This window comes from Natrix helvetica (assembly GCF_964273705.1).
Source record: "Natrix helvetica genome assembly, chromosome: 2".
Classification (NCBI taxonomy): domain Eukaryota; kingdom Metazoa; phylum Chordata; class Lepidosauria; order Squamata; family Natricidae; genus Natrix; species Natrix helvetica.
In genome coordinates, this window is record NC_138552.1 from 146,531,522 (window position 1) to 146,550,491 (window position 18,970).

At 40.8% G+C, this 18,970-nt stretch overlaps 1 protein-coding gene across 1 annotated transcript in view; it reads left to right on the forward strand.

Annotated features, from left to right (window-relative positions):
* The first annotated feature begins 1,352 nt into the window (after positions 1-1,352).
* Positions 1,353-18,970, forward strand: part of CYRIA (CYFIP related Rac1 interactor A) — a 52,964-nt gene continuing 35,346 nt past the window's right edge. The window contains 1 exon segment of the mRNA XM_081943321.1: positions 1,353-1,374. The gene's annotated coding sequence lies outside the window, so the exon portion shown is untranslated.

Genomic DNA, 18,970 nt, shown 5'->3' on the forward strand with positions numbered 1-18,970 from the left:
AGATTTCAGATTGCCATGGCTTTGAATTGCTATGGCTTTGAATTGCCATGGCTTTGAATTCGTTAGTTTTACATTCCTCTGTATTAAATTCAGGCTTATTTCTTAAAGAGTTATGTGCAGTTCTTTTAATTTTTGTTGTTGCAATGGATTTTTAAAGTGACATATTGTGATCTGGTCCATGCCTTGCACTGAGCCCTAATTGGTTTGGTTGACTTGGGCTTTAGTGCACTGGGTGAATTTCTAGTAAGTGTGGTTTATAAGCAAGTTGTCTGATTTACTGTCGTATTTGTATCCAATCAGTTGTGGGTTATTCAATAGCTCAGCTAAAGGTATAACTCGTGCTTGTAACCTTTAACTGGGTGAAATAGTGTATCATAAGGCAACATTTGTTTTTGAACCAAGGTACCTCAAATGGGATGGGTTCAAAATCTGGGACACATGACTCCTGTGGGATTGAAATCTGGCAAATTTGTGGTTACTTCAGTGCTGCTGTTCTGCCAACTGAAGAACCAGTAGGCCAGTCCTGCTCTGGCCGTCTAGAAGTTAGGTAGACCAGTCCTACCACTGGCTGCTGCAGGGTCAGCCATGGTCAAGCCCGCAAGAAATTGGAAGTTGATCCCACTCTCACTGCTAACATCGTGCTAGGAGGAGACTACGGTGTGGGAACTGGACTTCCGGTGGGCAGAGGAAAAAGGATACCATGCTAGGAGGAGACTCTATTGTGGGGGAACCGGACATCCGATCAGCTCCAGAATTGAATGGGGGGCTTTCGGTTAGGAACTTTGTGGCTCTTTGATTGTTTAAATTGCCGACCCCTTGTTTAAGAAAAGAAATATTTTTGAAATGATGACCCTTTATTGTCTTAGTTTTAATCATTCAGTGGTGTCCGACTCTTGGCGACTTTATAGACAAGTGTTCTCCATGCTACCCTGTCAAGCACAGCTTCTTTGAATTGTTGGATGTTCATCTTTGAATTAGCTTTGAAGATATCAAGCCAGCAAGTTCCTTGGTTGCCCCTTCTTCTTGACTCACGAACCGTTCCTAGCATCGTTGACTTCTCCAATGCATTTGCATGCATGGCATGGCCAAAGTAAATGCTTTATTGTTTAGTTTCTTCTAAATGTAGACACACATCTGTATAATATTTTGGATCTGTCGGTAAATGCTTCTTTCTGTTATTATGCATATATTGATAGTGAGCAAGACTTTTGATAGCCCAATAAAAACCCATCCAAAATGAGAAGGCAAAGAAAATGTTTGAACAAGATTTATCTATGTCAGTGCACACATTGCCATTTCTTATGAGGTGTAATTGATTATACAATTCTGATTTTACAGATTGGAGAACTTGATTCAAAAGAAATACATTATCAGGTAAGAAAATAGTCATTGTATAAAATGTATCGTTATAAACTGCATGTTGTTTATATATATATATATATATATATATTGAATCTAGTCTATTTTATTTATGTATACCCCAATTCAAAAAGTTTAGGTCCTGTCCCTATGTGCTTTTCTCTGAAATTAATGGTATCTTCATATATACATATGAGTGAATATGTCTTTAGCTGTGATTGAATTAAGAAATTCCTGATTTCTTCAAATTTCCTTAATTTATTAGCACTTTAGTTATACACCGGCTGAAACATATGCCCAAATTGCTTATTTTGAATCATTAGCTAATTAAATAATGGAAAGAGTATATTTTAACAAAATATGTAACTTCTGTGTTCTTAAATTAGTAAAGTGTTTATGTTATTAATACTGCTGACACAGTCAAAACCTCTATAACTAATGTGAAAAACATTGGTTTCTAGTATTAGGGGTTTATATTTGATGTTTTTTTTACAAGATACATTTTCAAAATAAATTCCTGAATTGTGCTATCTGAAATGTATATATTTCTTGGATTACAGGTAGTTCTCAGCTAGTGACTGCCTCATTTAGCAATCATTTGCAGTTACTACCGTGATGAAAAAATAATCTTAGATCAATCCCCACACTTACTGTACAAACTTCATGGGTCTATAAAGCAAAGGAAAGATGTATGTAAAGATCATAAGCACAGTTGTTGTTTCAGTTAGTGACTGCTTCACTTAACAACTAAGTTGCTGGTCCCAATTGTGGTTGCTAAACGAGGATTACCTTCATTGACTTCTCCAAAAGAGAATAATAGTTTAACATGGTGCAACCTTCACACAGTAAAACATTTCTAAATCAAGATTTCTAAAGTAAATTGTTAACATATCCATGTAAACCACATGCCTAAAATGGAACTGACTGAATTATCCATTTCAGGTAATTGAGCTGACTTCAGCATGACTTTATATTTTATACTTATCTTAATCTAATATTTACTTAATAATTTATATCTTGTGTTTGATAGCTGTTGCCTCAAATTATTTGCTCATAAATATCTTATTGGAAAACTAGATCGTGTTATTAAAAAGTACCTGACATTATTGAAGCCCTGTATATGAAATAAATAACCCTATTGATAAAGGTAATAAAACTGTGCAGTTTCCCAGACAGAAGAAATAAAATAATAAATCACATGAACTTATATAAAGGAAGCAGAAAAATAGGTATCATTAGTATTTTCCTAATCCTGCATTATTCCTTTTTGTGTCAATATCCTGTTTTCTCTTCCTAACCAATGCAGACATCAGGTTTCAGAGTTCATTTAAATTATACTTACCCCAGTTTGATAGGAAATAGGCACTAACCTAAAGGTCGGTATACACATTAAAACATGAATATTGAAACAAGGCATCTTAGATGCTATGTTATTGTCAATCAAGAAAACCATCTTAAGGTTGTTATGCTCATCCCCAATAAATGTCTATTTATGTCAAGGGGGGGGGAGCAACTAACACATATATATTGAAGATTAGGGAAGAAATCAGAAATTAACAGTATCCTAATTATTCTACATAAATCAGTGATGTGGCCAGATTTGAACTATTACAGAATATTACAAGGATATTGTAGATAAATGCAAAGCAAATGATCAGGGATTAGACTACTTTCCCTTTAAAGAAATATGTTAAAAGTTAAGAAATAACTTTTCTGCTTGATCAAGAATCAAGTGAGTTGGGGGTGGAGAGTGATTTGGTTTACTTAAATTTGATTGCTTAATTGTCCTTAATTATAGGAAAGTTTTTAATCTGGCTGAGTGCAACATATTCCTTTTGGAAGTACAATACAAAATGAAAAGCAAGAATGTGTGTCCCTGTCCATTTGGTTAGAGAGAAAAGTGGAAACAATAATTATCTGCTACTCTGAATTTAAGGAAGTGGTTATCCTACCATTATTATTGAAGTATCCAATAGAGGTTCTAAAATATACAAAGTGTGCTTATTAAGGGATTATATTATTTTTATGATATTGCAGGCTAGGAAAAGAGAATTCAGAATTCGAGATTTTAGGAATGACTGATATATTTTTTGAATCATTGGATTATATATTTTATTTATTCCTAGTATTATTTGATTGCTTATTCGTAACCTACCGTGTTCCCTGAAAATAAGTCAGGGTCTTATTTTCTTTTAACCCACAAAATATGGCTTGGGCCTTATTATCAGGGGAGGGCTTATTGTTTTGGGGTTGCCGGGCGGGTGCTCCCTTGCTAGTGGGCTCCCGTCCCGAAGAGCTGGGCACAGCCTCAGGGGTGAAGCAACCATGAGGTGACCACGCTCATGAGCAGCTGCCCGGCAAACCCCCTCTACAGCCAGGCAGAGCATCATTCACTAACCTAGGGGCTATCCCTAGGGTGCCAAGCCAAGTGGCACTCTGCCCACTCCCAGCTCCCGCGGTTTGGCACATTCAGGATGCCCCCTAGGTAAGTGCATGGAGCTCTGCCTGGTTGGAGAGGGTGGTTGCCCGAGCGCCTGTTCTGCCCCCAGCTCGCATGCCTCACCATGCCCTGGCCCAGCTCTCCCCGCAGGGCCAGGGCACCACCGCCACTTTTGCCGCCGCCGCCGTGCTCTGAGCATAACTTCTTCAGCTTCCAAACTCCGGAACTTGGCTTCCGATTCTTCCAGCAGCGGCCGCTCTAGGAGTGCACTCTATGGTTGTGGGCCCTCTCACTGCAGGGAGAGCTGGGCCAGGGCATGGTGAGGCTGAGAGGCATGCTTGCTGTGGGCGGGACAGGTGCTTGCGCAACCCCCTCTCCAGCTGGGCAGAGCTCCATGCACTGACCTAGGGGGTATCCCGAATTTGCCAAGCCGTGGGAGCTGGGGAGCGGGCAGAGCGCCACGTGGTTTGGCGTCTTAGGAATACCCCCTAGGTCAGTGAATGGCGCTCTGCCCGGCTGGAGAGAGGGTTTGCCGGGTGGCTGCTTGTGAGCATGGTCACCTCACGGTTGCTTCATCCCTGAGGCTGTGCCCGGCTCTTCGGGAGCCTGCTCGCAAGGGAGCAGCCATCCGGCAACTACCCCTCTGGCCAGGCAGAATGCCACTCCCCAACCTAGCAGTATCCTGAAGGCGGCAAGCATCGTGAGCGCCTTTCTCCCCCCCCCAACTCCCCCCGGCTTGGCGCCTTCAGGATACCGCTAGGTCGGTGAGCAGTGCTCTGCCTGGCTGGAGGGGGAGTTGTCCAGGGGGCTTATTTTCAGGGGGGCGCTTATATTTTTGCCCACGGGAAAATGTAGCAAGACCTTAGTTTCAGGACAGGTTGCATTTTCGGGGAAACACGGTATGACTATCATAGTTGTATCTTATGATTTTTGATAAATGTATTTTATTCTGCTTATGTACACTGAGAGCATAGGCACCAAAGACAAATTCCTTGTGTGTTCAATCACACTTGGCCAATAAAGAATTGTACTGATCTATTGATGTATTATTTCCAGTGTTTATACCACCCACCTGCAAAATTGGCAGGACACAGTAAAGCACAATAAAATACTAAGGCAAATATGTTGCTAAAATAATGGTCAGTATATATGAAACAATCATTAAAACAAAAGTCTCGTGAAGTGTGTATGTTTTGATCAGTGACGTGCAGTCAGGTGAGGCAAGTGAGGCACAGCCTAACCACTTATCATCAGGGCAGCGAGTCATTCGATGGGAAACTTGCCTTTTGGGAGGAATGACCCAGCTTGGCTCCCGCTTTCGATCTGCCGCCTAACGACCGAACGGAGAAGCGAAGAGGCAGGAGAGGCAAAGCAGGAGCCAAGCCGAGTCATTCCTTCCAAGAGGCAAGTTTCCTATCGAATGACTCGCTGCCCTAGACTCGAAGCTCCAGTCCAGCCTGCGGTGCTTGCAGGAGTTCCAAGCTCGGCACCAGAGAGCCGCCGCGAGAGAGGCCGGCCAGGTTGCCCGGGCGGCGGCAGAGGTTCCCTTTGTTCTTTCGGGTGCGGGAAGGGGGGGGGAAGAGGCTTCCTCCACTCCGTCCGCTCCCCATCTGCGCTGTCCTCGCCCGACAAGCTCGCCCCGGATTCCACGCAGCTCTGACAGGCGGTGCCGTGGCCGAATCCTAGGGCAGAGGGCAGCAGGTCGTAACTGAGCATGCCTGACTGTGGAATTCTGGGAGTTAAGTCCACAAGTCTAAAAAAATTGCTGCCTCACAAGCTGTAAACCTCACCGCACGTCACTGGCTTTGATGTACTCTTTTTTCCTTAATCGTAGAATAATAGTACTTTTAATCGTAGAAAGATATATTTATGCATGCGCTCTTGTTTTTATAACAGTCTGCACTGCAATAATACATTTTTATGGAATATTTAAATTCATTCATGGTGCAGAAAATGTGGGGAAAGGAAATCTTTCTTACATAATAACTAGAGTCTGAGTCACTGATTAAAGATGAACAGTGGAAGTTCCATAACAAATAAAAGAAGATGGGTCTTTATAACTTACTCTAAAATATAATAGCTATCAAGTTGGGTGGCTTTAAATAAGGGTTGACTTCCATGAATTAATTGTGGCTACTACAAATGATAGTCTGTATTTTCTCCAGTATCAGAAGAAATATGTCTTTTTAAAAAATTATTTACATCCCATGTTTTGCCCATGAGGCACAGTTAATATGTTACTAGGGTAATCAGGCAAAAGGGCACTATTATATTCATGTCTTCTTTGTGCGAATTTACCCGATTCATCTGAATCTTGATGATTCTGGAACAACATGCTGGAATAAATATGCATTTGACTGAACCAACATGGTTCTTCTAAAATGTTTATTTTAAAAAAGTACTGATTATGAGTTAGCGCAGGATAAGTTTTGGAAAGAATAAGAACCACTTTCCCAAACAGCTGATCCTGTGCCTTCAGGGCACATATTGACAAAGAGAACACAAAATAGGGGGTGCAGCAAATACATAAACACAACATCCCCACATGCACCCAAACCAGAAAGGAACCCATATGAATTATACTGTTCGAGACAAACATATACAACAGTATGTACAGACACTGATTAGTCCCTAGGAGAAGATGTGAATGCACACATGCATACCTCCCCACACCCCATATTATGTTGGGACACAAAAGAAAACATAGGCATCTCCTATGGCTACTCCTGGTAAAAGGGTTGTGAAGCGTTCCTGAAAGCTAGTCTCACCAGGATTTTCCTTGTCTTGTTTTTTCATCCCTTATTCCTATTGACAAGATTTTAAAAAAATCTATTCCTGCTGATCTTTCATTTTAATTATAGCATATCATAAATTCCAGCCTTTATCACTATCTGTTTTATTGCCAGTCTGTGTTGCCACCTACATTTTTGTTCTAAGATCAGGTATCTGCAATGCGCTGGAGTGGGTGGAGAAGATTTGTGTTTTTGTTTTTACTTTGGCACAAGCTAAGATTGCCACTTAGTGGTCAAATCTTCTAATGGCAAGCTCTTCCCGGCAACAATAAGGCTTTGAAATTTGATTTGGGATTACTTTTATGTTGAGGGAATTGGCCTTGGTTGTTTAGTTTCTTAAATAACTTCCACTTCGTGTCCATTGTGAATGACTTAGAGGATTTCATCCCAGTGCCTATAGGTGAAATGTTAAATGACACCAAACTCCATAAATACGATAAAGGCACCACTACAATGATCTTCACAGCTACAGATTACCATCATTTTTACCCAGTTAATATAACTGTATAAAAAATAAATTACAGTAACAATAATATATTTTTAATTTTAATACCCATGTTTCCTCGAAAATAAGACAGGATCTTATTTTCTTTTGACCCCCAAAATAAGTGCTTGGCCTTATTTTCGGGGAAATATTTTTCAGGTGCAGGAGGCGGTGAGTGTGGTCACCTCATGGCTGTTGCTATGTTGGAATATTTTGGGGGAGGGCTTATTTTTGAGGGAGGGCTTATTTTAGCTCATGCGTTCAAAAGCCCGATTGGGTTTATTATCCGGGGAGGTCTTATTTTCAGGGAAACAGGGTAAATCGTTGATCATCATGAAATTTTAATTTAAACACAGATGTTCATTAGATTTTTGTTGTGAGCTGAACAGATTCACTAATGAATTTAATAATTCTTATGGTTTACGTTGTTTCTTAATTGCCACATTTGTATCACCTCTTGCTTTCCAAGTTGAGTGTAGCGCACTTGAGGGCATTTTCTTATTTAATTCTCACCAACCAATCCTTTGAGAATTGTTACACAGGAAGATGCTAACTAGCCCAAAATCAACTACATAACCAAATGGGTTCCTGAACCCTTGTCACCTTGATCCCTCCTATGATAAGCCCAAAATCTAGAATATTATCTTAAAACAAAAGTACATGTGGAGATATCTTGATCAGTCTTTCACCTTTTTCGCTTCCTAACTGTATCAAAAAATTGGCTGGGATTAAGGAGAATTTGAAGAATTAATTACTTACTCTTACAAGCTTACTAAGAAACACAAATGATAATAATATATGTAATCCCTCACTCAGCTTTCCATCTAAATTACACAAATTAACAAGGACATTATATCATTGTGCCATAGTTGTAAACTATAGTAGCTTAGTTCACTGCGGCACTTAACAAAAATGCATTCATAGTTAACTAGTTAGCTCCATTTGTGGACCTGGAGTAAGATAGGGACATACCTTATGTCATTTAAATCTATTCCAGTCTTACACATTGAAAATGGGAAGATAATAATATTTAACAATGTCCCTCCAAATTCCTTCACTATGTACAGAGCTTAATTTTCATTATTTTGAGGATCTGTCTTGCCATTTTTAATCTCATCCAGTTTGTTGGAAGATTTTGATGTATAGAAACTCTGTAAAATACTTCATATATTGAAACTTACAGAAAGTCAGGGCAGAGGAAACAAAGTAAGTGATTGAGTACCTGATTTTGATTTAGTCTGTTGCAGAGGTGTCAAACTCACCTCATCACAGTGGCTTCACGTGACGTATCGGGACTTCTCCCCCCCTTTGCTAAACTGGGCAGGGGCGTGGCCAGCATATGACGCATCTGGCCTGCAGGCTGGGAGTTGGACAGCCCTGGCCTGTTGGGTGAACCTTGTCTAACAGGCTTTTCATAAGGTGCAGTTAAAAATCCATGACTTAGTATGATTTTTGTAGCCGCTACCGGCGTGTTCAATAATGAGGAGGCAGCTGGTTGCAGCAAAACTATTTATTAACGTTAACTCAAGAATAACTGAACAACCTGGCAAACCCCGTTTGATAGCTATTTATATAAGAGCTGTCAGATGGGGAACCAATGGGAGGATTGTATTTCTCCAGCCGGCAGGCGCGTCTTGACCAATCAGGGCTCATCCTGTCTCCAATGGTAGCCGCTGGTCGTATCTCCGAGGACACAACAATGATGTGTGAGTGAGAAATACATGAGGAACAAATGAATTGTTTAGGCAGCCATGGTTCCTACAAATAATTAATAATAAATCCTGGGATTTACTTTAGAGTAAAATTCAAATAAAACTGTATGATAGATATTTATCCTATAATCACTTATCATGTGAACATAGTCTGATGTTTAAAATATACTTTGATGTTTGAAAATGATGCTACTCACCTATTTTTAAATTTTAACTTGTATTTATCTACCTGGTGAACATATAGGGGAATTAAATGTTTAATTGGACCAAACCAGACTAACAGCCATAGAAAAACAGACTAACAGATTTTCCTTTTATTCCTAACGTCCAACAGCAGAGGGCACTCTGTCACTAACAAAATCCATTCTGAGTTTCTGTTAGTCCCTTTTTAAAAATTCTTCCTTCCTGTGAAGCCATGTTGAATGAGCAAATGTCTATAGACTGGTCTGTGAGTTTTAAATGTCTCCTTCACAGGAAATCCACTGTGTAGCACTGCAGGGTTGTCCAAACATCGGCACAATGTCCACTTCTGTGCATATGTTTAACTTTGCTCATATCATTGACCAATGCCTGTTTTCTTTGAGTAATAGATCACTTTAATCACATGCTACTCTAATATTATGAAAGGAGCAAGTGATATTTACTATGAAGGTTGCCTGTGTGTGATTAATCACCATTCAGATATGCTATGGCTTAAAACTGACCACTTTAGGACAAACTTTGTACAACATAATTGTTTTAATAACATCTTAATCAGGAATGGGTTCCAGCAGGCACTACTGCAATTAAAATTGTTCTGCGCATGTGCAGAACAGAAAAACAAGATGGAGGCGCCAGAGAACCGGTTCGGGGGGGCATGGCAGTCCTGGGTTGCTGCCAGTTCCAGCAACCCAGGCTGCCATAGCGGTTCAGGCCGAACTGGTCTGAACCGGTAGGAACCCACCACTGATCTTTGGTATTGAACTAACTTCAGTTTCTAGTTACTTCCTATTAAATAAGCCATCATTAAAAATACTGTTCTGCATTACTGTATAAGTTGGAATATTTCCTTGATCATATTTGACAGTATTTTTAATCAGCTGCTGGAATTTGATTTTGCTTTTCTAATTGCTGAGCTAGCAATTATTTGCTTTTTAGGGGATTGATTCCTGTTTCAAGTTACAGTAAGACGTTTTGTCCTAAATTGATTAACAGGACTAGTTCGTTTTAAGTCTTTCTTTAGTAAGGTGACCAACCGTCCTCCTTTAGGGAGGACAGTCCTTCTTTTGTAAGTTCTGTCCTCCCTCGAAAAGTGTCCTCCTACATGTCCTCCTTTTTGATATTTGAAGGCTAATCTGTTGCGCGTTATGTGACGTATTTTATTAAACAGTTTTTAATGGTGTTTTTTTTTACTTCATCGCAAGTATATCGAACAGATATTGAATCTTGTGTTGAATTTTTATCTAAAGAAATGCGAGACATTAAAATAGACGACAATAGTCTCTTTGAAGAAATTAGAAGACTGAATGTATATTTAAATTCTGAAAAATTAATACAATGGGAAAATCAACAGGTTGAAATTGATAAAAGATGGGTGGAGATTTTCAGCCATTTCAAAAATGAACATATTCCATGTGAACATTTATTTATACTTGTTCAATTTACCTTGTGCTGCCCTGGAACTAATGCAGCAGTTGAAAGAGTTGTTTTCAATTGCCAATGATTTTTGGACAAGTGAGAAATCGAGATTGAATGTTGATACTCTAGCTGTAGCACTTGCCGTAAAATTCAATATGAAGGATATTTCTTGTTCAGATATTTCCAATATATTGTTAGAAGATGATACATTGACAAAAAATATTAATTCAATGGAAAAGTACTAATTTAAATAATAATTAACAGGCATGTAAGCATAATTACAATATAAAATATTGCAAATGTTTTTATTATGCATATATCATATTTTAGTGTATTATTGTTGCAATGAATAAAATATTTCTTTTATTTACGATATATTTTTTCCAATTTATTTGTCCTCCTTTTCATTGTAAGAAAGTTGGTCACCTTAGCATTTTGGACAATAGAACGTGTTTTGTCCTCCTTTTCATTGTAAAAAAGTTGGTCACCTTATCTTTAGATGACTTGCCCAGGAATTTCTATTGGTTTAGCCAGAATACAGTTTTGATTATTAATTCCATCATCTTTTTGCTATTAATTAAAAAAAGAATCATGCATTGGGCAATACCAATTTTTCCTACTTAGTGTAGATATCTATTGCTTCCCTCTAGCTGTCTGTGAGAAACAAATCAGTGGTTTTTTTTTTTAAAGAAGCTGACACAGAAAAATATACACACAAACACGCTTAATCAGCTTCTATGTTGGTTTCCAAGTACCATTTTGGAATCAAGATGTATATTCAAAACTGCAATTCTGTACACCTTTACTTGGGAAAAGGCCCCATTAAACTCAGAGTGATAAGCAAATGTGATAAGGTGCGAACTATAGCGAGTAAGGAAGATTACATTGGTTGAAATATGCAAGAGCCATTAACTAGTCAAAAGTGGCTGAAACATATCCAGAGAAATGAGATAACATTCAGCAATAACTCAGGCAGATGGAGTTCCCGCACAATCAGATTTGCAAGGTCTGCTATTATAGCCAATGTCAAAAAAAAATAGCTTTAGGGTGGGTTTTTTTGTTGTTGAATTGACTTTTTGGTCTGGTTCAGCTCTCTGCTAACACAAACTGCATGAAGTAGCAGTTAAGGCTACTTGTTTCCATTTATTTCACTTTTATTTTCTCAATTTTTCTTTAAATTGTATGCTGAGTGTGGACACCCTGCTTCCATTTTTCTCTTGTGCTGTGTTAATTCATTAAAAACCTTATTTGAGGTAGAGAATATGCTGTTTCAGCCTTGTAAATAATTTCTTAATGAGCTTGCTAGCATATACCAGTAATTTTCTGTTATGGTTCTCTTGTGGATTCCTGCCATAAAGGAAAACAAAAAGAAACAGAGACTCAGGAGGTATCACAGATACCTTCTGTTGGAACAAGGTGCTGACTCAAGCACAACTATAGATAATATAGCAGCTCATCTTGATGAAGAGAATAAACTCTTCTCCGTCCCAGGCCCGAAAAACGGAGGTTCTTGAAAGAATCATGAGGCTTCTCAAGACCATATGCGCTCTTAAAGGTTCATTTGCTACCAAGAACTGCATCAACCTGCTTTAAGGTTTTGTATATGTAGTGGTTGAGAGCCAGTTTTGTATAGTGGTTAAAATTTCAACACAAAAATAGTTTGTCACGAAAGCGACTGCCTATGAAGACCCCTGGATTGAAGCTGAAAGGCGAAAGTGGAAGCCATATGCTCCATGCCATAATTGGGTAGACCAGGTTGCCCTGACAAAAAACACTTATCATATTTTTCAGACTATAAGACACACCAGAGTATAAGACGCACCTTGATTTTGAAGAGGTAATTTTTTTAAAAAAAGTTTTAGCACTCTGCAGGCCTCCCAAACTCTCTGCACGCCTCGTTTTTTGCAAAAAAAAAGGGGGCATGCAGAGGCTTTGGGAGGCTTGTAATGTGCTCCTGGGGGCTGGGGGGACAAAAATGAGCAAAAATGCCCCATTTTTTGCTTGTTTTTGCCCTCCCCAGCCCCTAGGAGCACTTTGCAAGCCTTCCAAGCCCTCTGCCCCAATGTTCCCTCTAAGCTGCGCGGCCGCGCGGCCACGCACGTAACAAGAAAACTCTGCGCAGCAGTTTCCAACTGCCATGCAGTGCTTTTTGATGTCTTAAAATATGACTGAAAATATCCCCCCTCCCTTCCTCCTCTCTCTGCACCGAATTCTCCTCCAGCGGGTGAAGTCAAGGAAGACTCTGCCTGGAGACCGATAATGTTGCAGAAGGGAGAATTCCCATTGGTCCTCTGGGGCTTCGTTGGTCCCTGGGAAAATGAGATTCGCTGGTTGTAGCCTGCATTTCTCTGCACATCTGGCGTTTCTGAGGCATTGCGTCGTCTGAAGGCCTGTTCTGGCCTCAGCAGCCTTTCTGCGATCCCTTCGCTTTGCGGAGAGAGGGAAGCAGCATGGAGTTGGACTGCCTGAGCCAAAGGGGTCCACGGGATCTTGAGACTTGATTTTTGAGTTCTACCATTCCACTCCACTCTTTTCCTTTTCCTTTCTGCCCTTCTATCTTCCTTTCCTTTTCTTTTTCTTTTCTTATTTCCTTTCCCCTTCTTTTTTTCTTTTCCCTTCTCTTCCCCTCCCTTCTTCATCCTTTCCTTTCTTCTTTCCCATTTCCTTTCCTTCTTTTCCATTTCCTTTTCTTTTTCCTTTCCTTTCCTTTCCTTTTTCCTTTCCTTCTTTTCCATTTCCTTTCCTTTTTCCCTTCCTTTCTCTTTTCCTTTCCTTTCCTTTTCTTGTTTCTCATTTCCTTTCCTTTCCCTCCCCCTCCCTTCCCTTCCTTCCTTCCTGTGGGTCTGAGGGAGAGGGAGGGGACCCTTTTTCTCCTTGCCCCCCTCCCCAACATCTGTTCTGATGGCAATTATGACTAAAAAAAAAATCAGGTGCTTTTCTGCACACACTGAAAAATAATTAGAGGGAACATTGCTCTGCACGTCCATTTTTGAAAAGAGGGCAGGGTTTTGGTGGGCCAAAAGTGCTGTAATCAGTGTATAAGACGCACCCAGTATTTCACTCTCTTTTTGGGGGGAAAAAGGTGCATCTTATATTCCAAAAAATACAGTAATGTTTCCCCTGGTATAGCCAACAAACCAGAGGTGGGTTGCTATTTTTTTTTGCTACCTGTTTGGGCGTGCTCCAGCGCATGCTCGCGAGACGCTTCTGTGCATACGCAGAAGCGTCCGGGTGGGTGGAGCCTCTTGCTGCTGCTACTACCGGTTCGCCCAATCCGGCCGAACCAGCGGCAACCCACCTCTGCAACAAAGGGAGGAGACCCCATGGCTTGGAGTAGGGATCCGGATCTGACCCACAGGATGCTTATATCTGGCTGGCGGGGCTGCCCAGGAAACAGTGAAGGAACGGCCAACAGTGCCTCTACCAAGCTCTATTTTTGCTGGTAGAGGGTTGCAGGAGGCTGCGGCAGCCAAAAATGGAGCTCCAGAGCCCCTTTTCGCTAGCAAAGAACTCGGTCCACCACCAGCACAACACAACTGATGTCAAGCTGGCCATGCCACCCCTGCCAAGTCACCCCCCTGGAGATCAAATACAACCGTACTGCGGCTTTCAATGAAATTGAATTTGACACCCCTGGCTTAGAGATTAATACACCTAACTAATATGCAAGTAACCCAGGTTCGAATCCCAGAAGGGTATGGCTAGCTGACGAGAGCTAAGTAGCTTGAAATAGAAATCTCTCTTTATTTGTTTGTCAGTAAAAGATAAAAATTCAACACAAATATAGTGGTTGAAGGTATTCAGGCTAGAATCTGAGAGGCCATAGCTTCTAATCAAGCCTAGAGAAGCTAGCTGGGTTGGGCCAGTCACTCTACCTCAACCCTAGAAAGAAATCAGACAGGCAATGCATTTATAATGCTATGCACACCTTGGTTCTGTAGTTCAGTCCCCCTGCCTTGTCATGAACCTGAGTTTCTGGATTCTCTGAACTTTCCCGCCTCTGTCGTAAAGATCTGTTCATGTAGTCTGTTTTAGTTAGTAAACTATATTTATTTTGCTTTCCTGGCTTCTTTGACTTTGAAAACAGCCTTCTTCCTATTCTTATTACTTCTTAGTTGAACATCTCCTTGAAAGTGTTTTATGGCTGACTTCAGGCCATAAAAGAGGACAGATTGAAGCCATAAAACACCTCAACTAGCTAGAAGGAGGTTTTCAAATAACAGAATAAACTTTATCGAATGTAGCTGGCTGTTGCTATAGATGCTTCACATCTGTGCAGCACTGCCCATAGCCTTTACCATGGCTCACCCAAATGACGGCCTTAGAAAGTTGAGGTCACTCCTAATTGCTACCCTTTATTTTTAGTGAAATGCATATTGCATGTATCTCTCTAAGGTTTTTCCAGATGACCAAATTAAAGTGGAGTTTTTATCATCTTGTTGCCCTCTTCAATGGGCCATTTCCTCATCCACTTTGCCAGATAAGGAACCTGAATTACTTTATGGGTTTCAGTGCTCAATTGCACTTGATTTACAGAAGTCTTTGAAGGTCCTGCCAGCAAAAATAAAACAACTCCCCTCCCCGATATCTAGTAGGTTCAACTGGTGAATGCTTATATTGAGGCATGAATGGGCAGGAATAAAATGTCCTCTCATTCTCATCTTCCAAAATTTATTTTATAGGAGTCTGGGTAGGTGGAGGGATGAAGAAGAAGGGTGCCCTGTCAGATGGTTGATAGAATAGAATAGAATTCTTTATTGGCCAAGTGTGATTGGACACACAAGGAATGTGTCTTTGGTGCATATGCTCTCAGTGTACATAAAAAGACAAGATACATTAGTCAAGAATCATAAGGTACAACACTTAATGATAGTCATAGGGTACAAATAAGCAATCAGGAAACAATCAATATCAATATAAATTGTTTTATTTATTTTACATGAGTCTGGGTAGGTGGAGGGATGAAGAAGAAGGGCACCCTGTCAGATGATGAGGCATAGGATTTCTGAAGGCCTTCATTGCCCTAAGGAACTAGTCCACTCTGGATTTAATTGAATAAGAAGAACCGAAGCAATTTCAAGGACCAGCTTTGTCCTATGGGAAAGAGATCAGCAGCTTCGGAACAGCCTCCACTTAGAATAATTAATCAGTGGAAGAACTTGCCTCTAGAAGTTGTGGGTGCTCCCACAGTGGAAGTTTTTAAGGAAAAACTGGACAACCATTTGTCCGAAGTGGTGCAGGGTTTCCTGCCTGAGAAGGGGGTTGGATTACAAGACCTCCAAGGTCACTTCCAACACTGTTATTCTGTGGCAAGGTTTTCTAATTTAAGGTTAGGAAACGAATCTCAAACTTTTGTGGAATCCACATCCAAACCTTCATTCAAGGAACCCCCCCCTCCCATTTTAAATATGTCAGCTTTAGATACTACCCATATATACTTCAGTGTTATTTTTTTATTTTGCAGTGTTATTTTGAATGTACGTCTGATCACGCCAGAAAAATGAGATACTTCTTTTCAAATAAAGCACTCATAAACTGACTGAAGTATTTTAAATAGTAGGTAGTTAGATTAGAAAAGGTTGAATGCTTTTTCTCATGAAGGAAAGCAAGTTAAAACGATTATCCGTGAATCTTTAGGCAATGGTAACTATTATTTTGTAAACCATATTTCTTTCGGAATTACTTGTAAATATATTCAAATATGCATTGCACTCATATTAACAAGTGTATGGGTCTATAAATAAATCCTGAACAGCTTAGATCACGGAGTGTGTTTTTGGTGTTCATGGTCAAATTGCTCTGCAGTATAATGCAATTTCTATTAAAAAGACTCAGAAGAAATGCTCTGTATGTTTTGCAAGCCTTTTTCTTATAACTTTCATGAAAATGGCTATACTAGAAGAATTACAGGATAGAGCAAAATTAATCTCCTAATATTCTCAGTTACCATTAAATAATTGGAAGGGCTTCTGTATAACAAGAGTGTTGATTAACAGGAGGCTATTAGCAACTTTAGATTACAGTATATTTGCTCACTAAATCCTCTGGTTCAGAAAATCAGTCTTCTGTTGCTAGAATTTTGCAAAATATACTGTTTTGCCATCAGGAAGAGATATATGACAATGGCACCCCACAGTGATTTTAGGAATGATCTGGCTATAAAACTCCCTGATTCCTGAAATTATTTGGTGTGCCAGTCAGGTTCCTATTAAGTCAAGAGGGATATGTTGGCTTCCTTGACACGGGAATCAAAATGATGAGACTTGCTAAAAGAAATTTAAGTAGTTTCAGGATGTATTTGGAAACTTATACCAAAGTACACGGTGGCTCAGTGGCTAAGCTTATCAATGAGAAAGGTCGGCAATTCAGCAGTTCGAATCCCTAGGAGTGAGCTCCTGTTACTTATCCCAGCTTCTGCCAACCTAGCAGTTCGAAAACACGTAAAAAATGTAAGTAGAAAAATAGAGACCACCTTTGGTGGGAAGGTAACAGTGTTCCATGTGCTTTCAACTTTTAATCATGCCAGCCACATGACCACAGAGATGTCTTTGGACAGCGCTGGCTCTTCGGCTTTGAAACAGAGATGAGCACCGCCCTCTAGAGTCGGGAATGACTAGCACATATGTGCAAGGGGAACCTTTACCTTTTTCCTCTACCAAAGGTACAAGTACAGATTAGGCGAAAGCTGGCTCAAAAGCAGTAAGTGTGAGAAGGACCTTGGACTCCTAGGGGATGATCACTTAAAATATGAGCCAGCATTGTGCAGCAGTAGCCAAAAAGGCTAACACAGTCCTTGGTTGTGTAACTAGAGGCATAGAATCAAAATCATGTGAAGTATTACTACAGCTTTACAAAGCCTTAGTAAGGCCATCGCTGGAATACTACATCCAGTTTTGGTCACCACATTAGAAAAAATGATGTTGAGACTTTGGAAAAAGGGCAAAGAAGAGCAACTAAGATGATGAATCCCTTGCTCAAGGTTCCTGTTTGTTTGTCTATTTAATTTCACGTTCCATTTGCTCACAGACCACTTTATCTAAGGTGAATTCCAAAACTTCATGACCTGTTCCTAGTAAATACAGGTAGTAATCAGATATCAGGGCTGTTCATTGCTCTGTTGTCACCAGAGGTGGTATTCTACCGGTTCAGATTGGTTTGCCCAAACCAGTAGCAGAAATCACAGGTGGCTCCGCCCAACCGCCCTGGCTCTACAGCATCCCAATTAGACCCCTTTTTTCCGCCAAAAGTGCATGCGCAGAAGGCTGTGCGCATGCGCGGAAGTTGCGTGTGCACTCACACTTGCAAACTGGTAGGGAAAGTAAGTGAATACCACCCCTGGTTGTCACCCACAGGCAGATATCCAGATGGAGTGTGACAGTGTGAAATAATATCTGCATAACGTGTCATATTTGTAGGGAAATTGGATTAGATTCTTAACTCTTGCAGAATTCACAGATAATAATGTTTTTCATTTCTCTATGCAATGTTGTATGTTTGCATACAATGGGGAGAATTCTTGCTTTTGTGTTCTCTTCAACCTTGCATTTGTCTATGATCCCTGAAGTTCATCTGGCCTTAATAAGCACTACATGCTCTTCATCAAGTCCTCAAATATTAGTATCAGCAGGCCAAAGAAACAATGTAGCAGAGAGGAAAAATATTGTACCTTTCCTGGAAGATTCTTCCTATGAACAGAAAAAGCAAAGGTTTGCCTAGGATTGGTCTGCAGATTAATGTCTTCCAGTAAACATGGTGTCAGCCCAAGCAGTGCTATCTCACTTGCAATGGTCAGTCTAGATCAGGGCTGTCAAACTCACGGCTGGCGGCCCGGATGCGTCACACTGGGTTTGTCGAAGGGGAAAACAGTTGCGATATATCATGTGATGCTGCCATGACTACGCAAGTTTGACACCCCTGGTCTAGATTGTCAAGATCAGATTCCCCTCTTCACTTGTTTAAAGAGCCCTTTAAAAGTGTTTTATCAGTTTTAGGCCATAACATGGAATAGAAACATTGACTTCTACCCAGGGGTGGGATTCTACCGGTTCGGACCGGTTTGGGCGAACTGGTAGCTCCAACATCAGCTGGGAGCGAACCGGTTCACTCCGACAATCAGCTAGGCCCGCCCATCTGCCCCTGCTCTATCCTGTCCTTTATTTCCTGCTTTGTAGCTCAGCTCAATGATTTCCTCCCCCTCAGCTGTTTTACTTACTGTTGCTGACTTGGAAGGTTAAGCAGCTGAGCTTCTAAATGCTCCATTTTCAGTGCTGTGCACATGCGCACAAAGCACACCTGCATGCAAAGCACACACTCACCGACAGTGACGTGCGGTGAGGGTTATGGCTGGTGAGGCTGGTGACGTCATCAGGAAGGCGGGGAATGGGACCACGTGTGCAGGAGGCTGAGGCAGCCTCAGCCTCCAGCACACGTGGTCCCATTCTCCGCCTTCCTGAGTGAACATTAAGGGGACAGCGGAGTGTACTGATCCGCATAGCATTGCTTCCTCCACCGGCGCCAGTCCCTTCCCCCCCACTCCTTCAAGGTCTCCCACCAACCCAAAGCCTGA